The 25,355-nt window shown below is 42.4% G+C and overlaps 1 non-coding gene and 1 pseudogene across 1 annotated transcript; both read left to right on the top strand.

Annotated features, from left to right (window-relative positions):
* LOC143658568 (thiamine transporter 2 pseudogene) overlaps nucleotides 1–25,355 on the top strand; it is a 27,172-nt pseudogene extending 1,817 nt beyond the window's left edge.
* LOC143675235 (U6 spliceosomal RNA) lies at nucleotides 15,577–15,678 on the top strand. Its single transcript, XR_013171477.1, has one exon. It is a non-coding gene; the product is annotated as a U6 spliceosomal RNA (small nuclear RNA).

The raw sequence follows: 25,355 nt of genomic DNA, 5'->3' as shown, positions 1-25,355 counted from the left end.
AAAGCGCACGGTGACACCAGGCCAGCGGCCCTGCCCCTGTCACAGGCTTGGCGTGTGGATCTGGGAGAGTCACTTGCCCTCGCTGAGCCTCAGTTCCCCATCTGAGGAAAGGACCGGACTGGGTGAGTCAGGGTGTGCAAAACATTTCGTGCACCACAGTGCTATGAGGAGGGACCACTCCCCACCACTCACAGCCGGGAAACTGAAGCTCAGAGAGGGGAAGTAGCTATCTCAAGATTACACAGCCAGGACGGGGCAGAGCAGGGCCGTGAACCTTGGTTGATCTGCTTCCAGTGCCCACTCCACCACACTCAAGAGGAGATAAAGCGCTTGGTGTCTGCTGCTGGCTGGTGAGAGAAGGGAAAACTCAAATGGGCTGGGCTTCAGGGAGGAGGCTGACTTGACAATGAAAGAGATCAAGGGAAAGGTCATTCCAGGTGAAAGGTATGGTGCAATAAAAGATGCAAAGGCCAGGATAGTTTGCAGCCTCGGTCTGGATGGGCCGAGGAGCAGCAAGAGATGCGGGCTGATAGAAGGGGGAGCTGAGGCAGCTCGGACTGTGGCTCACTGTCTAGCCACAGCAGGCTCCTGTGCAAAAGAGTGGCAGGGGGAGCCTGGGTTCTGGGAAGAGGAGTCAGCTCAGCCCTCATACGGGGGGCAGGATGCCCTGCAGCTACCCCCCTCCCCTGAGAGAAGCCCTAATTTATTCCAGGGAAATCCAGGTCCTGCTGCTTTATTTTCCGTCTTCACTCACTGATGCAGATAATCCAAAGAGTCATTTCAGTTGCTTTGAACAGCAGGGTTGGATTTTGTGCTATCTGATACCTCTTCTTAATTCAGCTGTGTTCAACTGATGCCCTGCCCCTTTCCACCAGCCCTCTCTGAGAGTTGGCAGGGGGCATGGGTGGGGAGCAAGCTGCCAGGTACCCAGGGAACTGCCCGCTGCTCATGACCAGAAGCTAAGTAGGTATGGGTGAAGGATAAGGTCCACGGGAAGGCAGGCAGGCAGGCGTACATGACAGAGCCCGTGGGGGCACAGAGCAGGGTGCTGGGGAGAGCAGGGGCTGGGGACCGTAGGGATGGGCATGAAAAACTGCTCAGGAAGCCCATCTCTAGCCTGGTCACCCTAGCCCTGGAGAGATGCCCAGACCTATTTGAAGGGATCTGGTGTCCTGTCCTTTGCGTCAAAGTGTGTTACACCGGGGAAACCTGGAAGGCAGTCTGGGGGGCACACTGTGGTGTGTGACGTTACACATGCACATGAATTGCCAACAGCCAGCCTTGACCCAGCTTCCCACTAAATGGCTCCTGCCGTACTGCTGACATCGGAGAATGGTCCCGAGGCTGGCTCACTTGTCCCTCGGAGAAACCAAGGTCAGAGTGTTGGTCCCAGGAAAGATCTTGGCCTTTGTTATACAATTGACTAAACCCCACCTACTCCCACCTAGGAAGAGAAAAGGCTTAGGGCATCCCCTATAGAGGTGGTCCCAGGAGGCAGGAGCCACGGGAATTGCAGTGTTAGCTGAACATTACCTATGCCGGGCGCCGTGGGCTGAGGACCTTTCTTTATCATCCCCACCTTGCAGATGAGGAAACTGAGGTTATTCCCCAAAATTATTCCCAGAGGATTCCAACCAGGTTTATCTGCCTTCAGTGCGTCTTCCCTGCCACCTCCCAGGATTTCTCAAAGATTTGTCACTGCCTTCCTGTATCAGAATCTCCAAGGCTGCTTGTTCACCCTGCAGATTTCCAGGCTCCACCTTGAACTCCTAAATTAGAATCCCAGGGGTCATGTTTAACAAGCCTCTCCAGGAGATTCCTCTAGACACCAGAATCCTTGCTTCACTTGCCCTGATGTCTACAGAGAGAGAGGGTCTGGCAGAGTTGACAGGGATTAGGAAAAGGCAGGACGTCCTCAGATAAGATGCCCAAGCTCACTCACAGACGAGGAACCGTGACATGGGGGTAAGGCTGAGCCTGTGTTCAGGCTTCACTAGGCTTTCAGAAAAATTAGAAAGACCTGGAGTCCCAGCATCTGTCTAAGTTTAACTTTGCAGCACGAAATCTCCCCCGGGAACATTGATACAGCAAGAAGTAGCAGGAATGTAATACTTTGGAAGGGCCCCGAAGCCACCCATGGCCATCCTATGGAGACCCTGCAGGCCCCAAGGCTGAGGTTCAAGCCTGCTCACTCAGCACCTGCCCATGTGGGCCAGGCAAAGTCAGGGCGCAGCTCCCAGGAGGACCTGGAACTTCAGGTGCATTCCCCAATCCCTGCTACCCAGGGTAAGACAGCTTTCCCCAGAAGAGGGAGAGGGAGCAAAAGTCCCTCCTACTTGGAGGGGTCTGACAGCCCATGTTGGAGGAAAGCTCTAGGTGTTGGCGGGGGAGTGGAAGCAAGAGGAGGTCAGAAAACATGTGGGAGGCGGGCAAGGCCAGGACCACATCCATGTACTCTGAGGCTCCTGCTAAAACTCTGAGAGTCAAGGATTCTAATATGCCACGGGCAGAAGATTCTAAGATTGCAAAGCACCACAATTCTAAGATTCCAATGGAAGGAATGCGTGTTTTTAAGATTCCATCACTATATGATTGTATGCTGCTAATTCTTGAAATTTCAAGTCCCATTGTTCATTGCTGCCCCGCAAAATCTGATGGTCCTAGCAGTGAAAAAGCACAAAGAGGAACAAAGAGATGGGGAGGGAGAGAGCTAAAAACAAATTCTCACAATAGCTCGATCCTTTGAATCTGAGTCAGAGATGGGATCATGGCAAGGGCCAAGGACCAAGGGCCCGCCTTTAGAGTGTGAGGCTGAATTTCCTTCCTTTGTGGAACTGATAGAATTGCCCCACTGGGCCCTCCAGGGGACAAAGGGAGCTGGCTGCCCCAGCTTTGCAGCTGAACAAAGACTGGCTGGTGGCTACCGAGCAGCTCAGCTCAGGAGCCAAAGAGAGGCCCACTGGTTCAGTTTTGGGAGAGAATCATCCAGGGTGAAAGCCCCTGGAGAGGAAGCTGCAGGGCCAGGGACTTGCCTTGGGAGAGCCCAGCTGAGGTCTTCCCTGGGCAGAGCCACTCATAACTGGTGGGCAATCCTAGGATCCTGCTGCCAGTCCCAGAGCCAGGTGCCTTCCCGTTGACACTTGATACGTGCTTCCATGCTCACACAGCCCCTGCCCGATTCCAAGGACCCCTTCACCCTTTCTGATTGAGACCACTGCCTACAGGGTCAGGGAAGCCAACCTAAGCAGGTGCCCCTGGATTGCTCAAAGCTCAGAAATCATCTAGCTGCTTTCCCTTCTGTGGACAGGGACTCTGATGGGCCAGGGGTACAAAGACTGGCCTCTGAGGCTGGCCCAGGGTAAGCCTGGCAGGGACACTCCATCACGGCCAGCCTCTCTGAGCTCCAGAGAAGAGTAATTACTGGTTGATCACGCCCAGCCCAAGATCATTACAGCTGCTATTTCTCAAATGCCAACAACGTGCTTAATTGTATACACGTGTCTTGCTTAATTAATCCTCACACAGCCTTGTAAGACAGGCACAATTATCATTCCTGTTCCATAGACCAGGAAACTGAAGCTCAGAGATGTGACCTGGTGGCTCTCCCACATGACGTGGTCAGTAAGTGGTCTCTGACCCCAGCCTGTGCCCTCTTACTCACTCTGCTATGCTGCTACTGGTGGTTTCGCACAGCCTCAGGCCCCTCCCTGCTGTCAGGCCCTTTGCCCATCAAATCCCAGACCCCCTGGGGGACATATCACTCGGGGCATTCTGGGACTGGATGCTCTGTGACACCTTCTTTGACCTTTTCCTCTCCCCACTCCCCAGAGCTGCTGTCACAGCCATAATCTCCCTCTCCGGAGGTGTCCACTCCAGCCTGAGCCAAACAAGCCTGAACTATTAACCAGGGCATCAGGGGTGTCTGATGGGGTTTCACAGAACCCTGTTTCCTCTGGGTAGAGTCGTGGGGTTTCCTGACAATGTTGGAGAGTTGAGGAGTGATTCTCTGGGGTTCTGATGGCTGTGGGCAGCCCTGTCCCCTCTGCACCCCCACTGCTGTGGCCGAGGACATCTCTCCAGCACTGCTCACAAGTATCCCTGACCCTGTTACTCCAATGCCTTTGTAGGAGTATTTTTAGCAGAATCTTTTTTTTTTTCCAAAATAAATGTGAATTGTAAAAATTATCACTTGGATTCATAGTATTTTTTTTTTTCACTGATGTTCCCCAGGGAACAAATGGAAGCTTCTAGAGGTTCTGAGCAAGGTTCTGAAGCATGCCTAGGGATTTTCCAGGGCTATGGCTGAAGCCAGGGCTAAGTCTGGGATCAGGTTTAGGGCTGTGGTGGGGATTTGGCCTGGGTTGGCACGGGTTATTGAATTCAAGAAATAGCGCCTGAGTGTTCTAAGAATACTCATCCATGTTTTAGAGTTTGGGTTCTCCTGACAGTGGTTCTTGGGTTTGAATTCCAACTCAGCCATTTGCTACCTGTGTGTCTTGGGAAAAGTCACAGAACCTCTCTGAGCCTCATTTTTAAGCCTGTAAAATAGGGCGATAATATCTAACTCCCAGACTTTGAATGGAAATTCAATGAGATGAAGCATGTAAACTGCCTGGCACAAGACCTGGCAAATCATAAGTGCTAAAAAATGTTAGCTCCTATTTTACTGGGCAAGAAGTTTGCTGATAGCAGGGGTCATGTCTATCATATACACCTAAGGTGAAGCCTGACCCACAGTAGGCTCTCAATAAACATTTGCCAAATAAATGTCAAAAAAAAAGGTTGTTTGGGGAGGGTTTGATGGTCAAATACATTTGGCAAATCTGGTTTACTTACCAAATTTCTTACCTCGGGATATTGCAGATCCTCAAATATGCTAAAAGTGCAATGTGAATCTCCCAAGATATGTTGTTTACAGGGTTTCCCGTTTTGGGGGGAAGCATTTCATGGGACCAGTGTCCCAGGAAACACACTTGAGACTTAACCAAAGCTTAGGTGATGCTGGGACAGGGTCCGATAGCTAGAGATAGAACTGGGGCTGGGGTTGATGTTGGGAAACATGGTGGGATAGAGGTAAGAGAGGAATGGGATCTAGGAGACTGTCTTTTGACTCATTTATTCATTCAAAAAGTGCATACTGGGCAGGCCACGATGGCTCAGCGGCAAGAACGCTTGTCTGCCATGCCAGAGGACCCGGGTTCGTTTCCCAGTGCCTACCCATGTAAAAAATTTAAAAATATAAAAAAGTGCTTACTGAATTCCGAGTACATGCAAGGCGCTCTGCTGGACACTGTGGAGGAAATAGAGATAGCCACTGTATCTGCAGTGAATTTGGCACTTTACTGTCCTCATGGACATCCTCGGCCAATGGAGGAGACCAACAGGTACTCAGGCCATTGCAACAGTCTCAGTGTCTACAGCTTCTGAAAGAGCACAACTAACCCCAAATGGGAACCCCTAGAGGTCTTGAATTGGGTTCTGAAGCATGACTAGGAGTTCAGGAAGCTAAGGATTGATGAGATATGCCAGATAGAGGGGACAGCAGATACAAAGGCATGAAGTCTGACATTGATATAAAATACTCTGAATTACTATGGAAGTAATGTTGATGCGAAAGGAACTACCACATTAAAAATGACAGATGGCCAATTATACCAGCATGTACATATAGGTGGGCATGGCTGGGGGTTCCTGTGAGATGCGCATGGGTGCTGGGTGGGAGGAGAGCCTGTGGGAGCCTGCGGCAAGGCCATTTGGGTCACACACCACACAAGGGCACACGGCACAGTCGGTCTGTAGCCTGCAAGCTGAGGGGCCTCCCTTAGGGGTCCTGGGGCCTTCGACCCATCACCCAGGATAGCTTCTGTCTTTCACAGCCCAGTTTCTCTGAGAAGTCTGGATCCCCTTACTGGTTTCACCTGACCCAGTCCTTGGCCCAATCCAGTGTCCCCCTAAAAGCTCCTGTCCATTACAGAACTCAGTACCACCTCATGGGGTCTGTTTCCAGCTTAGGGATACTGATTCAGCCCACCCCCCCTTCCCCCCAGCTCTCTCACCAACCCCTCAATGGCTCCTCTCAATCTTCTCACTCTTATTTTCTACTGATCCAACAACCGAGACCTTCCCTTTGCCCCTCTTGGCTCTATGTGTGCACCTACGGGCTCAGCTATTTCACAGGAGCGTTGTTTCTGCCATACGGTACGTTATCAAGTTGAAAAAAAAGCGGATCAGAAGAGGAGCAGCTTTACATGCATTATCCAGCTTAATCCTCTAAACCCCAGGCTTCTCAAACTCTCTGTAGAGAAAGACCAGGTTGGGTTGTTTGCTTTTCGTTTCCAAACTCTTAGGGATCCATATGTGAGCTGACTGTGAAATCAACCACACCCAAGTGTGACTACACCCTGTTACAGGAGACAGGTCCCCTGAAACCCTGGATGCCACAGCAAACCAAGTTCCTATGAAAGGCTGCAAATACATACCGTCCTTTTCTGTCTCTATCTCATCGTAAACCAGTAACAAACAATTCCTGTCTCTATTTCCCCCAGTCTCTATTTTGAGCAGTACTGTCCTAAATCATCCCAGAAAGTGGACACACTGTCATTATCCGCATTTTACAGAAGAAAAACATGAGCTTACAGAATTTTAAGGAAACTTGCTGTTCTGGTTTGCTAGCTGCCAGAATGTGATATACCAGAAACAGAACAGGTTTTAGAAGGGAGAATTTATTAAGTTGCAAGTTTACATGTTCTTAGGCCCTGAAAATGTCCAAATTAAAGGTAATCTATAGAAATGTCCAATCTAAGGCATTTGAGGAAAGATTCCAAGAAGGCTGATGACGTTCAGGATTTCTCTCTCACCTGGAAAGACATGTGGCGAACTGGCAGTTTGTGTTAGCTTTCTTTCCAGGCTTCTGATTTCATGAAGCTCCCCCAGGAGCATTTTCTCCAAAGGTCTCTGGCTGTGCTGGCTCTGTATGGCTCTTAAAGGGGCTCTCTCCAAAATGTTTCCTCTTTTAAAGGACTCCAGTCAAGGTCCACCTGCAATGCATGGAGTCTCTTCTCCCTCTAATCAAACGCTAATACCCACAATCGGGTGAGTCACATCTCCTTGGCAACAATCAATAAGCTCCCAGCCAGCAATACTGAATGAGGATTAAAGGACATGGCTTTTCTGGGGTCCACCAGAGATTAAAACCAGCGCATCTGCCCAGAGTGACACAGCTAGTAAGGACTGGGGCCGGAGTTAGAACTCAGATGGTCTGCTCTAAAACTGTGCTGACTCATATGCCCTACACACTGGACACAGTCATATTCACATACACAGCAGAAAATTCACACTTGCAAATACATGTATGGACAAGCACTCGAGATACAAAGATACATCTACACGCATGTACTCATCCACTACAGCAAACAGACATGTGCGCATGCAGCACACAGGCTGTTCTAGTTTGCTAGCTGCCAGAATGCAATATACCAGAAACGGAATGGCCTTTAAAAGGGGGAATTTAATGAGTTGCTGGTTTACAGTTCTAAGGCTGAGAAAATGTCCCAATTAAAACAAGTCTATAGAAATGTCCAATCTGAGGCATCCAGGGAAAGATACCTTGGTTCAAGAAGACTGATGAAGTTCAGGGTTTCTCTCTCAAGTGAGAAGGCACATGGTGAGCACAGTCAGGGCTTCTCTCTCTCATCTGGAAGGGCACATGGCGAACACGGCATCATCTGCTAGCTTCTTCTCCCAGCTTCCAGTTTCATGAAGCTCCCTGGGAGGCGTTTTCCTTCTTCATCTCCAAAGGTCACTGGCTGGTGGATGCTCTGCTTCATAGTGTTGCTCTCTCTGAATCTCTCATTCTCCAAAATACTTCCTCTTTTATAGGACTCCAATAAACCAATCAAGACCCACCCAAATGGGTGGAGACATGTTGTCCCTTAATCCAGTTTAACAACCACTCTTGACTAAATCACATCATCCAGGGAGATGATCTGATTACAGTTTCAAACATACAGTATTGAATAGAGATTATTCTACCTTTATGAAATGGGATTTATATTAAAACATGGCTTTTCTTAGGGGGCATACTTCCTTTCAAACCAGCACACAGGCCAAGCACACAGATGCACTGTTTTGCTGATCGATGTGTCTCCAGGTCTGGTACAGTACCTGGCACATAGTGACCACGTGGTAAATATTTTTTAACAAATCCATACTCTCATATGCCATTTACATTCCTAACCACAATGAGATACACAAACGAATGTGCATGGACTCTCATACATGGGAGGGACTCAGGCAGCAGGTTAGCAGCACAGTTTTGGGGTTCAGGTAGATGAAAATTCTGGGGGGTGATCAGAGCCAGGACCACATGCATTCCAAGGCTCCCCCTGAACCTCTAAGAGTCAAGGATTCTAAGAATCCATAGGCAAAAGATTCCAAGATTCTAAGACTGCAAAAGCCAGCAATTCTAAGATCCCTATGGAAGGAGTCCATGCTTCTAGGATTCCATCACTGTATGATTGTGTGCTCCTAATTCTTAAAATTTCAAGTCCCACTGTTCATAACTGGACCCCAAATGTGAGGGCCTTTGCAATGGAAAAAACATAAAACGTGAGAACAGAGAGAAAGAAGGGGGGCATGGGGAAAGAGAGGGCTAAAAACAGACAGCTCCATCCTTTGAATCTGAGTCAGAGAGGAGAGTATAGCAAGGGCCATTTAATGTTGTGACAAGGGGAAGTCACTTCACCTTTCTGACTCTCAATGTTATCACCCCAAAAAAGGAGATTTATTCATTATGTACTGACCTCCCACATGTGGGGGTCAGTTCACTAGCTGCTGGGAATAGAGCAATGATCCAAACAGACGTAAACCACATGCCCACATGGAACTCCTGTTCTAGTGGGGACAGATAGACACTTAAACAATTGAACAAAACTAGTATGTTAGGTGGAGATGAAGTCATGAACAACATCAGTGGGAAAAGGCTTGGGGAATGCTGGAAGGAGTTGTAATTTTTAAATAGAGTGGTTTGGCACAGAAGAATGCAGAATCTATGATGTCATGTGGATAAAACTCAAAAACAGCTGGCAGAATGCTCGCCTTCCATGCAAGAGACCCGGGTTCGATTCCTGGACCATGCACCACCCCCACCCCCCAAAAAACCCAGCCCAATAAATCAGTGATGATAGCATTCATAAGAGTAGTTACACCTGGGAAATGCACAAGGGAAACTGGAAAGGGCAACAGGGCCAGAAATGTTGGACTTCTTGATCTAGGTAGTGGTTACACAGGTATAGGCATATGTAAAAAATCTTCAAATGTAAAGATCAGAGCATTTTTCGCACATTAAAAAATAGTGCGGTCAGCAGAGGCCTCAATGAGAGTAAAGAAATATCTGAAGCAGCAAGCCGAGTGGCTCACTGGAGAAGAGCTTCTCAGCAGAAAAAAGACACTAAGGCTGGAGCATGCCTGGTGTAAGAGATTTCAGAATTTGGTATGGGTTACAGTTCCACAATTAAAGATTTTTCCTTCTAGCTTCTCCAAGATACTGGAGACTAAAAGAAATATCAATATAATGATTCAGGAGTCATACCCACCTGTTAAACTCTAGCTTCTCTGTTATACCTTCTCCTTCTCCATTGATCCTTCTCCCAATCTTCAGCAGATTTGGGCTATGTTCATTCTAATTTTTTCATTTTGGAAAGGGGTGTTGATAATATAGGATGGGGGGTGAAATTAGTTGATGTTCTTGGAAAGGCTGGCCCTCCTGTGTTTCAGGACTTATCTGGCCTAGGAACCCATCTGGAGGTTGTAGTTTCTAGAAAGTAATCTCAGTGATTGAAACTTTGGCAGAATCTCAACTAAAGCCCCAGGTGTTCTTCAGGGTTGAAAGGAATGGTTTAGGTTGAGGTTTGGCAAACCATGGTAAATAGCAATATCTAGCTGAAGCTTGCATAAGAGTAGCCTCCCAAATAGCCTCTCAACTTGATTTGAACTCTCTATCACAGATACCTTATTTGTTACATTTCTTTCCCCCCTTTTGGTCAGGTAGGCATTGTCAATTCCACAGTGCCAGGGCCAGACTCATTCCTGAGACTTATGTTCCATGTAGCCAAGGAGACTTTCACCCTTGGATGTCATTTCCCACATGGGGGGAAAGTAATAATTTTCCTTGTGGAGTTGGGCTTAGAGAGAGGGATGCCATATCTGAGCAACAAAAGAGGTCCTCTGAAAGTAACTATTAGGCATAACTGTAGGTAGCCTTAGCTTCTCCACTACATAAATAAGCTTCACAAAAGCAAGCCTCAAGGTCAAGGGTTTGACCTATTGACTTGGGAGTCCCTAATGTTTGAGATAATATGAGGGGGTTCCCTGGTGGTAAAGTTTAATAGTTTCATTTTTTTCTCCCATCCCTCAAGGGACTTTGCCAATACTTTTTAATTATTTACTTACTGTACCCTGGGATGTATCTGGGTATGACATTAAGCTATACAGAATTAGAAGCTCTCATTCCCATCCTGGGCTCCATGTATTGGGGTTGTTTAAATGAGCTATCTAGACAGGTTGACTTAGATTATGTGCTACAGAAAAATTAGGTTTTGGACAAAATAAACCTCTCTTCCTTGGGTTTCACACAGTAGGTGAAGTCTAAAATACAATGTCCTCCTTATCCCTGTATTCTGATTTACCTTAATCCTGTCCCAATCAGCTTTGTTCTTATCTCTGATTGATGCCTGATCTCTTTTTCAGTTCCTTCAGCAGTTGTTATACGTGTCAGTGCTGACTTCCCAAGCTGTAGAACTCCTACTCTGAGTCTTAGGTGTCACACAGGTACCCAGAATTCTAGGGAAATACAAGGTTATACATACATAACACAGCATCTCAAAATCTAGAAATAACAGTTACAGCTCTGCACTAAATGTGACTGCTATACGAGCTTACAGTCTAGGCCCCAATTTTCTTATAAGTATTCTTTAAAAGAGACTGCACAATGTTTTTCTTTTGTTTCTGGTTATTTTGCACTACATATGTCCCTAAGTTTCATTCACCTCATTGTGTGCCTCATGACTTCATTCCTTTCTGAAGCCACACAATATTCAATCGTATATTGCCAGTTTGAATCTGTTATGCACTCCAGAAAAGCCATGTTTTAATCGTGATCCAATCTTGTGGGGGCAGCTGTTCCTTCTAATCCTGATTCAATATCATGGGGCAGAAACTTCTGATTAGATTATCTCCACAGAGATGTAACATGCCCAATTTGGGGCGTGACATTTAGATTATATGGAGATGTGACTCCACCCATAACAGGTGGGTCTTGATTACCTTACCGGTGCCCTTTAAAAGACGAAACATTTTGGAGAGAGTTCAGAGCTGACACAGATGCAGATGCTTTGAGAACACTTGCTTCAGAGCTGGCATAGACACAGAGTGCCAGCAGGGAGAGAGATGCCTAGACATAGGCAGAGCCCAGCAAAATATCATCATATGCCTTCCCATGAGATGCTAAGCAAGCCAGAACCCAGATGTGTGTCCCAGTGAAGGCTCACTGATGCTTAGAGGAAACCAATGGCATCAGAAGCTCGAAGTAATGGAACCTGGAACAAGGACCAGCAGATGCCAGCCACATGCCCTCCCAGATGGCAGAGGTGTTCTGGATGGCATCAGCCTTTCTTGAGTGAAGGTAACCTCTTGTTGGTGTCTTAATTTGGACATTTTCTCCACCTTAGATCTGTAAACTTGTAACTTATTAATTTCTCTTTATGAAAGCCATTCCATTTCTGGTGTATTGCATTCTGGCAGCTTAACAAACTAATACAAAACGTATACACCACACATATATCACTTTTATAGCCAGTATATGAACCTGAAGACAGAAAAGTTGATATTACCCAATTTGAACAACAGAGAGAAAATAGACTGGAAAAAAATAAACCAGAGCTTCAGAGACCTGAGGGACTTCAACAAAAGACTTAGCTTTTATATCATCAGATTGCCAGAAGGAAAGGAGAAAGAAGGCAGGACTGAAAAAGTGCTCAAGGAAATAATTATGGATGACCTCCCAATTTTGACAAAAGAACTTTCTACAGATCCAAGCTGAGAAAACTTTAAACAGGATAAACTAAAGAAATCCACACCAGGACACATTCTAGTGAAACTTCTAAAAGCTAAAGACAAAGAAAAAATCTTGAAAGCAGTGAGAAAGAAATGATAATTTATCCATAGGGAAGAAGCATTTTGAATGACAGCAATTTCTCATCGGAAACTTTGAAGGTCAAAAGGATGTGGCATAACATTTTCCAAATGTTGAAAAAAAATAGAATTTTCATTCAAGAATTCTATATCCAACAACAACAACAACAAAAAAGCTCTGAATCTCAGGTGTCACCAAATACCCAAGGTTCCAGGGAACAACCATGTTATACACAAAGAGCTCAGCATTTCAGAACCGAGAAATAACAGCTGCAATTCCAAAATAGATGTGACTGCTGTAAGAGCTTACAATCTAGGAACCTTTACAATAGGGCTGCACCAGATAACCTATGCTCTCAAATTCAATTCTCAGAGTTTGCACATTATAGTTAGTCAATATTAATAGGAGTCATAATATTTGTGTTTTCATTTCTGGCTTTTTTCATTCAACTTAGTGTACTCAATGTTCATCACTTAGTTGCATGCCTCACAACTTCCTTCCTTCTTATAGCCATTCAACAGCCCATTGCATGTATACACCACAGTTCCCCCTTCCATTCCTCAGTAGATGTACCCTTAGGCCACCTTCAACCGTTGCCAAAACATGTGAACACTGCCGCCATAAACACCAGTGTGCAAATGTCCATTCTTGTCTTGGCTCTCAGTTCCTCCAAATACACATCTAACAATGGGGTTGACTTGATTTTTTAATTGATTTAGCATGTTTGATTGAACGTTAATTAATTGTTTCAACTCCTGTATCTCATTTGAAGTGTTAGCTTATCTCTTTGACTGGACCATATCTTCATTTTTCCTAGTATGACTCATAATTTCTTGTTGGTCTCTAAGCATCACTCTTTTACCTAGGGTTTTTATTGTTTGCTGGCTTTTCCTCTGTTTTTTGGTGTTGAGTTCAACTTGTTCTAGATCTCTAACATAGATTCTACTTAACTGTTCAGAATTTTTCGGCTCTTTTCTGGTTGTTGCCCAAACTAAATGGAAACTTTTTGTATGTTGGCCTCCCCAGATATAATCGACCCTAGTCAGGTTTTCCCAGACAACACAGGCCCTGACCTCAGGAGGGGGGTGTAATCTGTATTAAGTTTCCCTGGGGATGAAACCCAGCAAGTTGTTAGAGATTCCTGTGACGCCTATAGGTGCTGTGCCTTTCCTATCCTTCCCAGCAAGTGGCGTTTAGTAGCCACATAAAGTGGTGCACTCCCTTTAATGATAAGCAGGCCCTGTAGCTGCCAGGGGCATGGTTGAGACAGAGGCTGAAGTAGAAAGCAGGCTTCAGGCATAGCCCCTGGGCTCTGAATTCTCTGATTGAGGGCCACCTCACAAGCTGGGCCCTGCCCCCTCCTTTTTCTGGAGAAGATAAGCCTTTTAGGGAATTATCTCCTTCACTTGTTACTTTGTCTCTCAGACCTATCTCAACTCCACCCCTGCCTGGATCAGAGTTGAGGACTGAAAATGCCTGAGGCTTTCTCTAATGAGCTACTTAGAATAGATTTTTTTAAAAAGAAGAAATTCCTTTTCAGAGCCAGTCCCCAGTCCTCAAGGTATGCCTAGAAAAAGCCAGAGTTGGTACCTGGCTCTATGTACCTTGAGGCACAGCCCTTTTCCAATATTCTGAGCTGGGCTGACTTAAAAGTCTCAGGTTTGTTTGTTTGTTTTCCATTAGCCCCACCTTTTGTCTGCCAAGAGAAACCTCAGAATTCCTTTCCTGCTTGTTCTAGGTTGATCTGTGCTTGGAGCTTATATTCAGCAGTCCAAATGTGTTAGTTAAAATGCAACTGGAGCTTGGCTGGGTTGCTGTCTCTTGTTCCCAGCTGAGAGCTCTTCTTTTTCCTGACTGAGCCTGCCATGCCGTTGGGGAAGGGGCACTAGTTTCCAGTGTTTGAGGCTTTACTTCCAGTTCTGTGGCATGATCTCAGCCCTTCCACCCATTCCAGAATGGTGTATGATGTGTATCTGGTAATGGATGTGCCCAAAACAGTTGTTCCAGGAAGTTCCTGGCTACTTACTAGCTGCTGTAAAGGATGAACTGAATTCTACACCTTTCTATGCCACCATCTTCTAAAGCAACTATGTTTTAAATGATGAAGAGCAAAGGGATGTAAAGGGAGGTAAGGGTTTGACACTTCACTTGATATGGTAAGATGTCAACACAAGTAGACTGTGACAAGTTATGTGCATATAATGTAATATCTAGAGCAACTACTAAAAAATCCCATACAAATAGATGCACTTTGAAACACAATAGATGAACCAAAATGAAATTCAAATAAAGGATAAAGCAACCCATAGGAAGGCAGGAAAAAATGAAACAAATATGAAAGACAAAGAGAACAAACAAAAATAAAATGGTACAACAGAAAAATGAACAAAAAATAAAACAAAATGGCAGACAAGTCTTAACATATCAATAATCACATTAAATGTAAACAGTCTAAGAACACCAAATAACAGACAGAGATGAGTAGATTTAACAATATGGCACAACTACGTGCTGTCTATAAGAAAGTCACTCTAAATATAGTGATACATGTAGGTTGAAAGGATGGAAACAGATATATCATGCAAACATTAATCAAAAGAAAACAATGGCAAAGTTAGTATAAAGTAGCTAATAAAATTACATAAAATTATATTTTATATAATAAAATATATAGAATAATATTATATAAAGATAAAAAGGTCAAATCCATCAAGAAGACATAGTAATCTTAAATATGTGTATATCAAACAACAGAGCTACAAAATATATGAAGCAAAAACTGATAGCACTGAAAAGAGAAATAGACAAATCCACAATTATAGTTGGAGACCTCAACATCCCTCTCTCATCAATTGATCAATTAATAGACAAAATATCAGCAAGGATATAGGAGAATTCATCAACCTACCATATCAAACTGCTGTCTATAGAATACACCACCCACTCAACAACATAAAGCTCACATTCTTTTCAAGCTCCATGGTTGACCATATCGTGGTCCATAAAACAAACCTTAAAAAGAGTAAAAAGGATTGAAATCATAAAGAATGTGTTCTCCAACCACAGTGGAATCAAAATAGAAATCAAGCCTGATCAAGATGGTGGAGTGACAATTCAGGGCTCTGACCCCCTGCACAAGCTTTGAACAAACAGCAAGAAATGGCAGAAATATCTTTCTCAAAGCTCTAAAAAAAAAAAATTAAAAGTCTTCAGTAACATGGAGAGCACTGAATCAAGAAAAAAGGCTACTTAAAAGCAATACGTTAGGATGGTGGCTCAGTGGCAGAATTCTCACCTGCCATGCTGGAGTCCTGTGTTTGATTCCCGGTGCTTGCCCATGCCAAAAAAAAAAAAAAAGAAAAGAAAAGTAAAAAGCGATAGGGTATTTGCTTCAGTAGCACATATACTAAAATTGGAACAATACAGAGAAGATACGCATGGCCATGCACAAGGATGACATGCAAATTCATGAAGTGTTCCATATTTTTTAGCAAACTCTGAGAATTAAATTTGAGAGCATAGGCTACCAGGAGATAGAAAGTAGGTAGAAATTGGGCAATAGATGATTAAGGAGTACAGAATGTTTAATAAGGTTCATTGCAAAGGTTTGGAAATAACAACACAATTCTATGTGATGGTAGCACAAGTTAACAAAGTAGAGTATGAATATGGTTGAAAGAGAAAGGCTATAGTCATGTCACCAGAAGGAAAGATAGAAGATAAAAACTGGGACTGTATAACAGTGAAACCCACAGTGGACAATGATGGTGGTTAACTGTATAAATATGAGTGTTCTTACATGAACTAGAACAAACATATACCACTATTACAAGGTGTGAATAATAGGGTGTTACATGGGAAAAAATACAATTAATGTAAATTAAAGTCTATAGTTAACAGTAGCATTGTAATATTCTTTCATTAATTGCACCAAAGGCACTATACCAAAGCTAAATGTCAATAACAGGGGTCTTCTGGTTTGAAATTGTTTTGTACCCCAGAAAAGCTTTATTCTTCTAATCCTGATTCAATACTGGAGGGTGGGAACCTTTGAGTAGATTGTTCGTATGGAGCTATAATCCACTCAATTGTGGGTGTGACCTTTTGATTAGATGAAGATGAGACCCCATCCATCTAAGCTGTGTCTTGATGAATTTACCGAAGTCCTTTAAAGTGGTGAATATTTTGGAGAGAATTTAGAAGTGACTAAGCCAACAAAGCCAAGAAACAGAGCCAACTTGAGACCCAGACATTTGGAGATGCAGGGAAAAAAAAAGCCTTCGAGGAAGCTATTTGAAACCAGAAGCCAAAGGACAGCAGATTCCAGCCATGTGCCTTCCCAGCTAACAGACATGTTCTGGACTCCTCGGCCTTTCTTGAGTCATGGTATTTTTCCCTGTATGCCTTAGTTTGAGCATATTTATGGCCTTGGAAATGAAAATTTGCAACTTAATAAATTCCATTTTTAAAAGCCGTTTCATTTCTGGTATATTGCATTCTGGCAGCTTTAGCAAACAAAAACAAGGGGGATATAAGGGGCATGGGATTTTTTCCTTCAGAAGAAATGAGAATGTTCTCATATTGACTGTAGTGGTGAAGGCATAATGATTATATCAAGACCTACTGATTGTACACTTAAGATGAATGATATTATTTAAAAAATAGAAAAATAACCCTTTGAAACCAGGTTATTTTGTGGGGGGTTCACAATTTATTCAGCTCGACTATAAAACTCAACTGCAGTCCCCAGCATGCCCATTTATCAACCTTTACTACATGTTGATTGGATAAGACAAAAAAAAAAGTGGTAGGATCTTTAAAAAAAATGAAACTAGAGCCAAAATCTCTTGGCTCTCTGGCTGACACCTACCCCATCCATCACTGGCTTGGTATGGAGACAGCTCATGCTCCCAGTACAGATCCCTGGTTCCAGTTCTGGAGGGACAGAGTAACCCTCATGCCCATCCTGGGAGATGTATGTCTGGTCCAATCTGTCTGGTGGTGGCCTGAGGGACTAACTGTCCCAGAACCTGCATGCATGTTGGAGAGCAGTCAAGTCGCACTGCCAGGGGCAAGGGGCTGCTGGCTGTAGGACATACAATGTAACGCCTGGGACCACAAGGAAACTATTTCCTAGGAAAGAGGGAACATTCATACCTATGTAAATGAGAGGATTCCTCAAGCTACATGCTCGTGCCTAAGGCATGCACAGTTAAGATTACAGAGGCCCCTACCCTTTGGCCTCAAGATGTTCTCTTAACTCATTGTATGGAAAAGCCCTGAAGGAGAGCACCCAATCTGTAAAGATTGAGAAAGTGTTTTCTTTTTTCCTTCTTTTTCTTTTTGTTAGTTCCTGGAATTCAAGGAAAGTTGTAACACTAGCTGGATATGCGCTTAAGGAACAGGTGCCTCAGAATATAAATTCCAATGATAATATTTTGACATTAAAATATCAAAATATCCAAGTTTCCACAGAAGGTTACAAAACATACAAAGAAATAGGAAGTGATGGTTCAGACAAAGAAAAGCATTAGAAACCATTAATGAGGAGGACCAAACCTGGGATGTACCAGACAAAGGTTTTTTAAAAAAATAGTCCTAAATATGATCAAAGAGCTAAAGGAAGACATGGACAAAGAACTGAAATAAAGCAGGAAAATAATAGATGAGCACAAACAGAATATCAATATAGAGATGGCAATTATGAAAAGCACCCAAAGAGCTGAAGACCACAGTAAAAAATTTAAAATTCCCTAAAGGGGTTCAATAGCAGACTGGAGCTGGCCAAAGAAAGAATCAAAGAACTTGATGATAAGACAATTGAAATCATTTAGTCTGAGCTCCTGAAGGAAGAAATAATGAGTAAGTGAATAGAGGCTGAGGAACTTGTGGGACATCATCAAGTATACCAATATATCCATTGTAGGAATCCCAGAAGGGGAAGAAAGAGAGGAAGTGGCAGAGAGACTCTGCAAAGAAATAATGGCTGAAAACCTCCCCAATTTAATGAAAGACATGAATGTACACATCCAAGATGCTCAACGAATTCCATAATAATAGACCCACACCACAGCATGATGTAATCAAACTGTCAAAAGCCAAAGGTAAAGAATTCTGAAAGACACAAGAGAGAAACAAGGAGTCACATGCACGGGAGCCTCAATAAGATTAAGTGTGATTTCTCACTGAAAACTATGGAGGCAGTGGATGACATATGGAGGTTCTGCCATTGAACTACCCAGGCACACCTACATAGCTTTTAATAGACCCTCAAGTAGAACTATGCTCATATATGAGATCTGGACTTGGCTTCACAGGGAATCACTGACAAATCAAGTGCAAAAGGGAATGTTCAATGCAAAACCAAGTTTAAGTACAACACTTTTGATGAGTAAAGGAAACCAACTTGCAGAATAACCTTACTAAGATATTCAAATGTCCTGAACACAACAGAAAATCACAAAGCACGTGAAGATCCAGGCAGAAATGGCCCAGCCAAATGACCAAATCAAAACACTGGAAGGAACAGAGAATACAGAACAACTACTCAAGGATATTTATAAAGAAATAAAGAATACCAGGAAGATACTCAATGAGCATAAAGAAGAATTAGAAAGATTAATTACAAAAATGGTAGCACTTCCAGAAATGAAAGATACAGTAGACCAAATTACAAATATACTAGAGACACATGATAGCAGATTTGAAGAATCAAAAGGAAGAATAAGTGAGCTAAAAGACAGAAGAATTGAACTAGAATACACAAAACAACAAATGGCAAGAAAAATGGAACTGGATTTTAGGGAAATGATGGACAAAAAAGAAGTGCACAAATATAAGAATCATTACGGTCCCAGAAGGAGAAGAGAAGAGTAAAGAGCTTGGAAACTTAGTTGAAGATATAATTGGGGAAAACTTCCCAAACCTTATAAAATACGTAAATGTGCAAATCAAAGAGGCCAAATGAACCCCAAAAAGAATAAATCCAATTAGGCCTACTCCAAGACACATACCAATCAAACTATCAACTACTGAAAAGAAACAGAAAGTCCTGAAAACATCATAAGAAAAGTGACCCACTACATACAAGGGAAAACACATAAGACTGAGTTCAGGCTACTCAAAAGGCACTATGGAAGCAAGAAGACGTGGTATGATGTGTTTGAGATCCTGAACAACAGAGGCTTCCAGCCAAGAATTCTTTATCTAGCCAAGCTGTCCTTTAAAATTGAGGAAGAGGGTGGGCCACAGTGGCTCAACAGACAGAGTTCTCGCCTGCCATACAGAGACCCAGGTTCAATTCCCGGTGCCTGCCCATGCAAAAAAAAAAAAAAAATTGAGGGAGAGTTTTAAATCTTCAAAGACAAAGACTGAGAGAATTTGTCAACAAAGTCTCTTGTTGAAAAATAGTAAAGGGAGTCCTGTAACTGGAAAAAAAAACAAAACAAAACAGGAGAGAGAAGCCTGGAGGAAGGCACAGAATTGAATACCAATAAGGGCAATTTAAAAGATAAAAAGAGAGAGAGAGGGAAAAGAATATATAGATGTGACAAATAAAAACTAATGGATAAGATGGTGGATTCAAGAACTGCTTTTACAGTAATAATTTTGAATGCTAATGGATTAAACTCACCAATTAAAACATGCAGATTGGCAGAATGGATTTAAAAATCTAATCCTGTTACAAGAGATGCATCTTAGACCCAAAGACACTAATAGATTGGAAGTAAAAGAATGGCAAAAGATCTTCCATGCAAGCTGTAACCAAAAGAAAGCAGGAATAGCTACATTAATATCAGACAAAATAGACTTTAAATGTAAAGACATCATAAGAGATAAAGAAGAACACTACCTATTAATAAAAGGGGCAATTCACCAAGAGGACATAACAATCATAAATGTTCATCCTGCCAATCAAGGAGCTCCAAAGTATATGAGGCAAACACTGGCAAAACTGAAGAAAGCTATAGATGCTTCAACAACAATAGTGGGAGATTTCAGTATACCACTCTCCACTATAGATAGAACAAGAAGACAGAGGATGAACAAGGAAATAGAGAACCTAAACAATGTGATAAATGAATTAGACCTAATAGACATAAATGTATTATTATACCCCAGAATACCAGGATATACATTTTTCTCTAGTGCACATGGGAACATTCTCCAGGATAGAGCTTATGCTGGGACATTTAATAAGATTGTAATTATCCAAAGCACATTTTCTGACCAAAAAGGAATGAAGCTGGAAATTAATAATCACCAAAGAACCAGAGCTTCACGAATACATGGAGATTAAACAACAAATTCTTAAATAACCAGTAAGTCAAAGAAGGAATTGCTAGAGAAGTCAGTATATCTAGATGAATGATAATGAGAATACAACATATCAGAACTTATGGGATGCAGCAAAGGCAATGTTGTGAGGGAAATTTATCGCCCTAATTGCCTATATTAAAAACACAAGAATGAGCAAAAATCAAGGACTTAACTGTTCAACTGTTCACTTGGAGTACAGCAAATAAAAGCAAATAAAAGAGGAGAAATAAAGATAAAGGCAGAAACAGACCAATGGAAGAACAACAAAACATTAGAAAGTATCAACAAAGTCAAAGTTGTTTTTCTGAGAAATCAATAAAGTTGGATGGACCCCTACCTGGACTAGCAAAGAAGAAGAGAAAGGATGCAAATAAACAAAATCAGAAATAAGACAGAGGTCATTACCATGGATCCTAAAGAAATTTTAAAAATCATAAGAGAAAACTATGCACAACTATATGCCAACAAACTAGACAACTTAGATGAAATGGATAAATTCCTAGAAACACGTGAACTTCCTACACTGACTCAAGAAGAAATAGAAGCTCTCAACAAACCAAATATAAGTACAGAGATTCAGTCAGTCATCAAAAATCTTACCACACACAAAAAAAGTCCAGGGCCATACATCTTCATAGGGGAATTTATCAAACATTGCAAAAAGAACTAACACTAATTCTGTTCAAATTCTTCAAAAAACTGGAGATAAAGGAAATGCTACCTAACTCATTTTATGAAGCTAACATCACTCTAATACCAAAACCAGAAAAAGATGCTACAAGAAAGGAAAACTACAGACCGATTTCCCTAACGAACATAGATGCAAAAATTCTCAAAAAAATTCTAGCAAATCAAATCTAACAACACATTAAAAGATTTACACATCACGGCCAAGGAATTTATACCAGGAATGTCAGGGTAGTTCAACACAAGAAAATCAATTAAAGTAATACAGCACATTACAAATCAAAAGGGAAAAACACATGATCATATTGATTGATGCTGAAAAAGCATTTGACAAAATTCAGTATCCTTTCCTGATAGAACACCTCAAAAGGTAGGAATCAAAGGAAACTTTCTCAATATCATAAAGAGGATATATAAAAAAACCCATAGCCAGCTTCATAGTTAACGGGGAGAGATTGAAAGCGTTGGGAATGAGACAAGAAGGCCCCTTGTCACCACTATTATTCAATATTGTACTAGAAGTCCTAACTGGAGCAATTGCAAAGGAGAAAGAAATGAAAGGCATCCAAATAGGAAAGGAAGAAATAAAACTTTCGTTATTTGCAGAAGACATGATCCTATACTAGGAAAACACTGAGAAGTCTACAACAAACTACTTGAGCTAATAAACAAATTCAGCAAAGTGACAGAATAAAAGATTTATGTGCAAAAATCAGTAATGTTTCTGTAACAAGCAATGATCTATCTGAGGTGACAATTAAGGAAAAAGTTCCATTCATAATAAGCTCCAAAAGAATCAGATCTCTAGGAATAAGCCTAACCAGTGATGTCAAAGACTCATACACAGAAAACTATGAAACATTGCTAAAAGAAATTTTTAAATGACCTAAATAGATGGAAAGACATACCATGCTCGTGAATAGCAAAGTAGATGGCACCTCTACCAAACTGATCTACAGATTCAATGCAATACAAATCAAAATTCCAACAACCTACTTTGAAGACTTGGAAAGCTAGTTATTAAATTTATTTGGAAGGGAAAGAGACCCCAAATAGTATATAAGAGTAAAGTGAAAGGACTATCACTTCCTGACTTTAACGCTTGCTATAAAACCACAACAGTCAAAAAGTATTGTACTGGCACAAAGATAAAAGGATCAACTAATGGAATAGAATCGAGAGTATGGAGATAGATCACCAAATCCATGGACAATGATCTTTGATAAAGACCCCAAATCCCTGAACTGGGACAAAATAGTCTTTTCAATAAATGGGCAGGGGAGAATGGGATATCAATAGCCAAAAGAATAAAAGAGGACTCCTACCTTACACGCTTTACAAAAATTAATTTAAAATGGATTAAAGACCTAAATATAAGAGCCAGTACCATAAAACTTCTAAAAGAAAACGAAGAAACATCTTCAAGATCTAGTAATAGGAAATAGGAGGCAGCTTCTTAAACTTTACATCTAAATCACAAACAGCAAAAAGAAAAGATAAATGGAAAATGCTTAAGATCAAGAGCTTCCATACCTCAAAGGACTTTGTCAAAAAGGTGTGAAGAGGCAGCCAATTCAATGGGAGAAAATATTTGGAAACCACCTATCAGATGAAGGTTTGATATCCTGTGTACATAGAGAAATTAGACAACTCAACAACAAAAAAGAACAAAACAACCCAATTATAAAATGGGCTAAAGACATGAATAGGCATTTTTCTGAAGAGCAAATATAGATGGTTGAAAAGTACATGAAGATATGCTCATTTTCATTAGCTATAAGGGAAATGCAAATCAAGACGATGATGAGATACCACCTCACGTCTATAAGAATGGCTGCTATTAAACAAATAGAAAACTACAAATGTTGGCGTGGATGTGGAGAAATGGGAACACTTATTCACAGTTGGTGGGAATGTATAATGGTGCAGCTGCTGTGGAAAACAGTTTGGCGATTCCTCAGAAAACTATACATTGAGTTTCCCTATGACCCAGCAATACCAATACTAGGTATATACCCAGAAGAGCTGAAAGCAGTGACATGAACAGACATTTGCATGCCAATGTTCATAGTAGCACTTTTCACAATTGCCAAAAGATGTAAGCAATTCAAGTGCCCATCAACAGAGTGGATAAACCAAATGCAGTATATACATACGATGGAATATTATGCAGTCCCAAAGCATATGATAATGTGGATAAACCTTGAGGACACAATGCTGAGTAAAATAAGTCAGACACAAAAGGACAGATACTATAAGATTTTACCATAATGACTGTGGTAAAGGTAGTATCAAAGGTTACGCTGTAGAATATGGCAGACCTAGAGGTACCCAGAAACTAGAGACAGGGAAATGGCTACCCAATGAGGTTGAACTTAAATGCAAGGGAATGGTTAGAAGTGATGGTAACTAATGAGAGGGGTTATAGGTAACATTGCCATATTGAAAATGAATATGATTGAAAGGGGATGTATGGTACCCTGTATTCCACTGATTAAATCCATGATTATAAATAAGTTCTTGCATGAACTATATCAAAGGTTATATTGGACAAACAGTCAATAATAGGTCTGAGGACTCCTCTAGCCTGTGCAGTTAATAGCTGGGTTTGAGTCTCACTTTTGGAAGTTCAGTGGAGTACTTCATTCCAGAGAAGATTCCTTGTGTGGGGGTGATTGGCTTGCCTCTGACTCTATGGTTTCTGAGATTCTAAACCACTTAGCACAAAATTCCAGAGAAACTAAATGAGATTTCTTTAATTCCTTCAAGAGAAGAGGTTTTGATTAGGTTACCTCCCCAATCATTTCAGAGAGGTATAAGTCTAGGTGTCTCTTTTTTAATGGGATTACAAAGAAGGTGGCTAGGAAGGAAGACGGCTTCTGTATATAAAGCCATCACCCTTTCCAACTCAATCCTGACAGAGGAGAAGGTCCTGGAGAAAAAGAAGGAAGATGCCAGCTGAGTGGAAAGGTCTCTGGCTGAGCTGTTCTTCCCGTGTTCATCCTCACTGGTTATGTCCACTACAAGCTAGTTATCATCCTATGAGGCATCAGCTTCATTGTGACCTGGCTGCTGCTCTTGTTTGGCCAAGGAGTGAAGGCCATGAAGGCTATTGAGTTCCTCTATGGGGTGGGCACTGCCTCCAAGGTGGCCCACTATGCATACATACAAGTGTGGTCATCTTAGAATGTTACCAGAAAGGGAGCAGCTACTGTAGGAGCACAATGCTGGTGGCCTACATGGCGGCCTCTGTGTTGGCCCAGCTCCTGGTATCCCTGGTCAAAGTGTTGTACTTCTACCTCAACATCATAAGCTGGGCCTCTGTCACCCTGGCCTTCCTTTGTTCATTTTTTCTATCAGTACCCAAGAAGAACATGTTCTTTCATGCAAAACCCAGCAATGAAGTACAGACTTCACCAAGCACAGATGCAGTGGCCAAAGAATCTCAGGAGGCTGATGCATCAGCTGCATGGAGAAGAAACCAAGAAATACCCACCATTTCAGGGAGTCTGGATGATGGCCACTTGAGCAGCTCTAATCCGTACAGTGATTGTGAGAGTTTTTATGCAGTGGTTCTGAGATTTGAGGGAGTGCTACCTCTCAAAGCATCTTTTTAAATGGTCTCTGTGGTGGGCCTATCCCACAGTGGGTTTTAACCAGGTTTTGAACTATGTTCAGATCCTGTGGAAGTGCAAGGCACTGTCCCAAAATTCTTCTGTCTATAAAAGAGCAATAGAAGTCTTTGCAACATTTGGAGGGTCTGTAGTTGCCCTCACAGTGGGTTATGTGAATGTCAACTGGGATCTACTGGGAGAGTTGGCCTTGGCCATCTTCTCCGTGGTCAATGGCTTTACTGATCATGCTTTACACCGACAACTTCTGGGCATGCTGTGCTAACTACTTGATATTCAAGTCAAGCTTCACGCTCCTTACAACCATCACAGTATTTCAGATCGCGGTTAACCTGAGCATGGAGCACTACCCCCTGGTGTTTGGATTCAATACCTTCATTGCCTTGGTGATCCAGATCATCCTAACCATGATGGTGGTAGACCAGGGTAGGCTGAACCTGCCAATTAGCATTCCGTTTTTAGTTTATGGGAGCTGTTTTGGAGTCAGAGCTGGATTTTTCCTGATGAGAAGTATAAGCATTATCTAG

The sequence above is a fragment of the Tamandua tetradactyla genome, chromosome 2, assembly GCF_023851605.1.
Source record: "Tamandua tetradactyla isolate mTamTet1 chromosome 2, mTamTet1.pri, whole genome shotgun sequence".
NCBI lineage: Eukaryota > Metazoa > Chordata > Mammalia > Pilosa > Myrmecophagidae > Tamandua > Tamandua tetradactyla.
The sequence above is the reverse complement of the archived record's forward strand: the minus strand, read 5'-3'. Positions and strand labels throughout refer to the sequence as shown.